We start from the raw sequence: 6,981 nt of genomic DNA on the forward strand, positions 1-6,981 counted from the left end.
ACGCGACGATGGCTTGCCGTCTTCGTCGACTTTGGGCTCGCATTTACAGTCGCACCGAGCCATGAACTCAATTAATCGTTCTTTTTCGCGATCTTTTAGCTCTAACATTCTGTTCGTTGCCAACTCACAGACAATACGATCGATTTCTTCGAGTTTAAAAATATTTTGAAGATTTGGAAGTGGGCCTTCCCACAAAGAAATCATGTCATAAAATTCGCAATAAAATTCTTCTCGCTCATCTTCGATCTCCCAATTGAAACTTTGTCGTAATTTCGTCAATTTTTCCAAGCTTGTTGGAAGTTCTTCGGGTGCACGCATGATATCGATGTGAAGCTGGTTTTTACCTGCGCTATGGGAACTTACATCAAATTTATCTTCGGACGAGTCCATCCTTTTTCACACCTGCACAGTCACAAATAATGAATAATTTTTCACACTTTAAAACACTTGCTGCGATCGATGAGATGTTTTTTTGGGCAAGGTATCATTTTTGCACGCAAGTAAAATGTGTCCAATATTTGTACATATAATCAATGATTAATCAAGATTACGATAATTTTTTTTAAATTTTTTGAATTTATAAAAAAAGTTCGATTATGGGTACAAATTTTGGACACATTTTACTTGCATACAGAAATGCCCGTGTAAGGTCAATGTCGGTATTTTGCGCATGTCTCTATATTCGCTCAATAATTAATACTAAAGATCTAATTTAACACAAAAAATTTTTTTCTAATTGGTCGTATTGAGCTGAATATGTTTACCATAAATATATTATTTAAATACTGCTATTAAGTTTTGATCTCATGCAAAAATTTAATTCAAAATTGAGCCAAAATAGGGGTTTAGCGGAGCGAAAATACCCACATTGACCTTACAAGTTTCATGTGTACGAATGATAACTTACCTTTTTTTGCTGTTCACGCGGTCGCGTCGTAATCTGCACTGACTAGAAAAGAGAGTGAGAGCGTTCGGTCGAAGCTACACGGAAAAACTGGCGCTCGGCCGTGAGCCGTACAAAATATTCATGCACCTCATGTAGCTGTGCGTGCTCATGAAATAGCCGTGCATGCACAGGGAAAAGCCGGGCATGAGCAGCGCAGCGCTCATCGCGCGTCGGTCGCATAGCACGGCACTTATTGTCGAAATTACTCATTTTCTAACTCGCTGGAAAACCTCCTAAACGTACTTACAAGAAATATGTGATATGCTATATCGATGGAAAATTTTCTCAGCTTTTTGATGGTGTGCTCAAATTTTCGGAAAAAACTATTTTTCTCCGGAAAATTAAAAAAATTAACTTTTAACATTAAATATATTAAAAAGTGTAATTTTAAGATTTTTCAAAATAGTCTAGAACGAAAGCTGAGGAAATTTCCCATCGATATGCAAGTTTTCATAGTGTGAAAATAATTATTACTTATTAAACCACAGCGATAAACGTGTAAAAACGCGGTTTTACACATTCATCGATGTAGTTCAGCTAGTAAAAATAAAATGAACCATCTGGAAAATGAGAATTCAGACGGAAATTTTCTCAGCTTTCGATCTAGACTATTATAAAAAATCTTAAAATTACGCTTTTTACTTTATTTAATGTTAAGAGTTTATTTTTTTAATTTTCCGAAGAAAAATAGATTTTTTGGAAAATCTGAGCGCACCATCAGAAAGCTGAGAAAATTTCCAATCGAAATCATAGGTCACATATTTTTTTTAAGTAGGTTTAGGAGGTTTTCAAGCGAGTTAGAAATTAAACAATTTTGTCAAAAAGTGCCGTGCGACCGCCGCGTTAGGATGCTGCTGCTCATGCACGGCTTTTTCTTGAACATGAACCTAAAACTCATGCTCTCAGCGAGTACGGCTCACAGCTCGGCGCCAGTTTTTCCGTGTATTTAAGAGATGAAAGTGGTTCGAGTAGTGACTAACGCCCATTCTGAATCTTCACTACTTTCATAAGCATTGACTCTCGCATACGAGAAAAATACGACGAAAAATTGCTTCGTTTGTCGCTGTGCGCGCACGACGCTCCTCGCGCCCATTTTCAAATTTTCACAATCAACCGCGTCGCAAAACGCGAACGACAAGAATCCTTGCTCCTTGGTCTTCCTGTTTTTCCATTCATTTCTCGATATCACTCGCTCACACATGCATACACACTGTATACACTCGTATATCGCGCATAAAACCGCGTGCAGCAATTGCGAAGCAAAGGAAGGAGAGAAAGGGAGCGCGAGAAAATAATGCGCTGCCCTTTTTTTCTCCTTCGCATCGCGTATATGTATAATACGAAGTGCAGAGAAGAAGTAGGCTCGTGGAAGCTCGTCATTGTTGTTGTTGTTGTTGTTGCTGTGTATACTGCTATATATGCTGCGCACATGGGTCCGTAGGCGCGCGCGCGAGTCGCCCGAAGCACTTGGCGAGGGCCGCGCAGAAAGCATGCGATATAACGAGCCTTGACGCTAAGTCTCTGCATAAGAAGAGAGAGAGAGAAAGAGAGAGACGAGCCATTACAAACGAATATACCCATCGGCGATTCGCATATTTTAGGGCGTACCGTTTCCTTTTGCCCCTTTCTCGCACTCAATTTTTTATGCCAACAAAATTCTCGCGTATATCTCGCCGCGCACTGCTGGATTTCGAAGTGAAACTCCACTTGGTATAAGCGGTTTGGGTGCGTATGCGAGGAGTTTTAATCCGTGAAAAAAAAATACGAGCGAGCCAGGGTGATAATGATTCAGGAATACAGACTCATTCACAGTGGTTCGCACAGTATATTTATACGGTGTACTTGCAAGACATGGAAGAATTAAAATTAATTTTGTCACCCCACGATCACGACCAATTTACGAACAAAGAATATTTCACGATTAGAAGGAGTGACAAATTTTGGTGTGGTATATGGTCTGATATGGCCATAGAGGAGGTGTTAATGTGTGCCCTCAAATGTGTTGGAGGCTTGACTCGAGGAAGATGCATCACTGAGAGTACAGTCGCCACTTGGATTGGATGCTCAGTAGTGCTACTCGATATGTGCAACGAAGTGGAGAATTTTTGCTCTGTGAAATACGACAGTAGCGGTCAACACATCGATAGTCGCGTGAGTCGAATTTCCAGAGATGCCGAAGATTTGAAAAAGTTAGTTGACTTTTATAAAGGACATAATCCGTTTGTCCGCTCTGAAAAAATATTTTTTAACACTGCGTGCGCGAAACACGGGTTTTCTAACCTTAAAGCATCAGAAAACCCTAGTTTCTCGCAAGCAGAGTTAAAAAATATCGTTTGCAACTAGTCCGCGAGGAAGTTGACTCATCCAGGAGTCTTTGCACCCTCGCTACGCTCGGGTGAAAACAACTCCTGGATGAGTCAACTGCTTCGCGCACTTGTTACAAAATATACTATTCAATATATTCTGGTCTCGTCGGCAATGATGAAGTTAACTGTCAAGAAGGTTATGAAGTTGGAGTCGGCGTTATGAGTGATATGTATGATAAATCATATAATGAAGTCAAATTTCAAAGAAAAAATAAAGTACTGGCGCTAAATTCGATGAATAGTAAAATTAAAATTGATAACACTAGCGAACCGATACAACCTCTTTTAATTTTCCAGAGAATCTGTTTAAATATAAAAGAAAAAAACGACATGAAAGATTATTTACAATACGAGCTGGCACCGTTTCCTATGACTCTTTTTGACGAAGCTGGCATGAGAAAAACCAAGAAAAGCGTCTTGTGCGACCATTTCCAACAAATCGATCCAATTTCATTCAACGATACAGATATTTACGTGATAGATGGAGGTTATTTTATACAAAAAAATCTTTGGTAAAGCGAAATGTCCATTACAGAAATTGTAGAGAAGTATGTGACCTATGTGAGAAAAAATTATACTCGTAACAGTATATTAATCTTTGATGGTTATGATACCGAAAATACAAAAGCTTCAGAAAGACTGCTCCGTCAGGCCACGAATACTGGACGAGAAATAGCATTTGATTCGAATACCAAAGATGACATGGTTCGACCAAAATATACTTCAAATCAATTAATACCAGATGATGTACTGAGAAACATTACGTGCCGATGTGAACCAATTTATGTGGATTTTGCCACGGTGAGAATTGCGAAAATAGCAGCACAATTATGGTAAATGAGATTGATGATAATGATGTTGATCTTTTGCCTATGGACGATTTATTGGACGAGTAAGACGAACCTTGCCCAAAAAAGAAAAAAACTGCTTAGTTTATTTTTACTAATACGATGTATAATTTAAAAAATATATGTGACTTTTAACATTATTTTTGTAACTCAAATGTTTTCTTATTTAAAAATTTATTATAATAAATTCATTCAATTTTGTGATAATTATTATGATTTCATATTCATTATAAACCCTGATGTACTGTTCAATTTTGAATTTCACGAATAATTATACATTTATATAGGTGATAACTACGATAAAATTAAAAACAAACGATACCATTCGTTATAATTTTTGACGGCACCCCAAATTAAAAAAAAACGTCTCAATCGGTTGAGAATTGACCGAGATACGTCGATTTTTTATTTTTTTCAATTAGATCTGAACGCTCGGACTCGAGAGTCGGGACGCCAGCGAGCGAGAGGCCACCCCCACCACTCGGCAAAGTAGCAATTGCAGCTTCGACTTTGTACCGTTTTATTGTTAAAAAGATTTCGAGAAATTAAAATTATCTTCATGTCTTTGTATAATATAAGTATTTGAGAATGTAACCGCGTTGGTTTTATTTATTAATTGTTAATAACAACGATGCAATGATTTTTTGAAAAAAAACCTATTTCCTTTAAAAAAGCACTTAGGCAACTTTTTTTTTTAATCTGCGTTTCAATGCCAGCTATTGAACAAAAAAAAAATTTCCGGCTATGTGTTATAATTGACCCTCTGGGTCTATTTGTTTATAACTTAAAAAGTACCACATTTTCATCGCATTGTTTAACGTATGTTTTATCGATTTTCCGTCTAAAAGTTTTTACTACGTATAAGTACAAGTCTTAAACTTTCATTTGCGCGTCGAACGGACTCGCTATTGTTGCTAAAAATCGAGATATCGCCTAGGGCCGAGGGAGTGTTTTTATAAACAAATGACTATTTCTCGAAAACGATTTTAGAGGGTTTTTTACACTTTTCTCGGTAAATAATTAACGTAATTGATCGTGGTTGGGCTCAAATTAAAGGTCTAATTAATAGCTACAACTTTTATTTGAACTTTTTTTTGATTGCTATTCATAGAAAAGCTACAAAGGCGAAAATGTGATTTTTCCAGAACCCGGAGCCGAATTACTGAATTTTCCGCTGCAAAAACGCATCCTACAAAAACAGCTGTATCTCGACAAAATTACGGCGTTGGAAAGATGAAAAAGAAACCTATCAAACAGTGCATTGACATTTTTTCAATAGGTGATCTTGCTGAGCCGTTTTTTGAAGAAACAAATGCACTTTTCTCGATTTTTAGTTCATTTAATTTAAGTCTACACCCGTCTTGTGGCACGGGGTTTTTCTCACCATATGAGCTGAAACTTGGTAGAGGTCATTTTTTTGGGGGTTTGAAACTTTTGAGGGGGCGTCCCGTCTATTGTGTATATAACTATACTGTTTACCCAACAGGGCTATGACTTATAGTATTATTTTCACTTTGCCACTTGCAGATTGATTGATATAGATACTTCGCCATCTAGTGGTAGAGGATGAAAAAAATCTTCCATCTATTCCAAGTTGTCTGAATGGCAGAGAACGCGAGGGACGGCATTACATACGTCTATCTTCTATATGTACGCTATATACATGTATATGTGTATGAAAAGGTTTGCGCTCGGCTGAATAATTGAGGTTCCTCCAGCTCGCAATGCTGCAACTCGCATCGATCCATCTCTTCTTCATCCCATTCGAATTGATTACGCGGTGGCATTGATTGCTTATATCAGACCGACTGATTGTTCTAATTAGTGCATAAAAATGCCTCCTGAAACTGTTGAGGGGGCGTCCCGTGGATTTCGAAAAAAAAAAATATATTGTCAGTCTATTAAACACTATGTCAACGTCGAATCGAACGATTGCAAAAAGTCGACCGCAACCATCACTAGCATCGAATGCAGATTTTCATTGGGGCGCCTCGCCGTTACATACCCATCGCGCGTGTCCGTATTATATATACGTCGATGAGATCTTCCACTCGCCAAACAATTCCGCAAGCCTCTATATATACGATCGCCTCGATCGTTTTCCCATGGCTTTTTGCCGCGCGTGTATGCACGCGTTATATACCGATAGATCACGAATTATATAAATATATATATAGGTACGGGGAAAAATACGCGCCGCACGAAGAGATGAGTTATCCTAGCGGTTCGTATATATGCTTACGGTGATTCGGCTTATGTAAGCTTCGTTCGATCGGAAAACAAAGACGATGAATTTTTTTTACTCGTTTCGTTATTTTGCGCGTCGGAAAAGGCCTGGAAATGTTTTTCGATCGTCAAGAAGACTATTATAATATTTATCGTATGCGATCGGCCACTGCTTGTGCGTTCGGATCATACCGATGTACAATTGCAGCTGCGCCGAACGTATAACGAGCACCAATTATACGACGAAGAGATCGAGACGATGCCGCAGCCGATCTATATTGATCTGCCAATAATAAATCGCGTATACCTCTCATCGAGTAAAGATGGTTTTCAGCTCACAACAGCGAGAAAAAAAGAGAAAGAGAGAGAAAATGAAGAAAACGAAGCGATCGTCGAGCTATATAAAGCGACGCAGCTACTGTATAAGTTGAGCGGAGTGCCCACGTGGCCCCGCTGCACATGTATTTAACACTACGTATAGGTTCAAAGCTCCTCCCCTTCACGCACATTAATATGTACTTTAATATCGTGCACACACACCTACGTACGGCAGTGGATATCGCGAGGCTGCGTGTAATACATAGCAGCGAGCGCC

The sequence above is a fragment of the Trichogramma pretiosum genome, unplaced genomic scaffold (assembly GCF_000599845.2).
Source record: "Trichogramma pretiosum strain Unisexual culture from Peru unplaced genomic scaffold, Tpre_2.0 scaffold101, whole genome shotgun sequence".
Classification (NCBI taxonomy): Eukaryota; Metazoa; Arthropoda; class Insecta; order Hymenoptera; family Trichogrammatidae; genus Trichogramma; species Trichogramma pretiosum.